The sequence below is a fragment of the Neomonachus schauinslandi genome, chromosome 10 (assembly GCF_002201575.2).
Source record: "Neomonachus schauinslandi chromosome 10, ASM220157v2, whole genome shotgun sequence".
Lineage (NCBI taxonomy): Eukaryota > Metazoa > Chordata > Mammalia > Carnivora > Phocidae > Neomonachus > Neomonachus schauinslandi.
Window position 1 is genome coordinate 9394135 of NC_058412.1, and position 1323 is coordinate 9395457.

The 1323-nt window shown below is 44.1% G+C and overlaps 1 pseudogene; it reads left to right on the forward strand.

The window, feature by feature from the left end:
• Nucleotides 1-749: 749 nt before the first annotated feature.
• Nucleotides 750-872, forward strand: LOC123326093 (annotated as a pseudogene).
• Nucleotides 873-1323: the final 451 nt, after the last annotated feature.

The following is a 1323-nucleotide window of genomic DNA, read 5'->3' on the forward strand; positions in this document are numbered from 1 at the left end:
CTGGAACATTCTTTCTCCTCTTCCCTCATTTTTCACCAGGCTTTATCCAAGACGGGCTTGTACGGCCTTGCCCCTTCTCCCTGCTTAGTGGGGAGCCTGCTTCTCCCTCGCCCTCTGCTCACCCCCTACCCCCTGCTCATGCTCCCTCACTCTCTCTCTGTAGAATAAACAAATAAGATCTTTAAAAAAATAAATAATAATGCCAATGGAAAGACAATAAGCTGTGCAACCCCCAGGCCTGTCTGCCCATCCATCTGTTCCTGGCCTTTCCTTTACCACCACCTCCATGGCACCAGGCTGCCCCGGCCACTCCAGGCTCCCACCTCCCCTGCTTTGGGCTCCAGCTGACCAAAGAAGATCTTGAGAATGAGAGATGGCAATGGTAGAGGAAGGGAAACTGGGTGGTTTTCCCTCTCCCTCCTCTCTCCAGCCTCAGGGCGACTTGCCCCCCTCGCTGGTGGTGGGCCCCTGACCTTGGGTAGCACAGCTCCATCCCTCTCTGCTGTCCAGTTTGGGATGGCTTTCCTCCTTTTGCTAATCTCTGGGTCGCTTTGTTCTGCTTGTAATTTATTCTAGTTGGCTTTGCCTATCTTTCATCGCCAGTTGTAGCTAATTCCCTGGATGAAATCCCTCCTGCTTTGAAGGCTTGAAGTAGCTTCTGCTTTTCTTGAATGACACACAAGCATACTTTCAAAGGATAGAAAGCCATGCCCTCAAGAATGTGCTGCCTTAAAAACAATACAAGACGAGTGCTTGCTTCGGAAGCACATATCATAAAATTGAAATGATTCAGGGAAGATGAGCATGAACCACCACCCCCCCCACACACACACAAGGACAACACACAAATTCCTGAGGCATTCCATATTTTTTTTAAATGAAAAAAAAAAAAACAAGATTTAAATTTTGAAGTCCCTGCCTTAAAGATGAGTTCCATGATAGATCTATAATTTTACAGTAAAAAAATTCATTTCAATAGACATCAAAGTGTTTACAGTCAGAAAGGTAATTTTGAAAGAATAATCATCAGTTTCTTTAAAAGTTTTTATAATACTCTATGGTCAAATAATCTTTGACAAAGCAGGAAAAAACATGCAATGGAAAAAAGACAGTCTCTTCAATAAATGGTGCTGGGAAAATTGGACAGCCACATGCAGAAGAATGAAACTCGACCATTCTCTAACACCATTCACAAAGATAAACTCAAAGTGGATGAAAGACCTCAATGTGAGACAGGAATCCATCAAAATCCTAGAGGAGAACATAGGCAGTAACCTCTTTGACATCGGCCACAGCAACTTCTTTCAAGATACATCTCCAAAG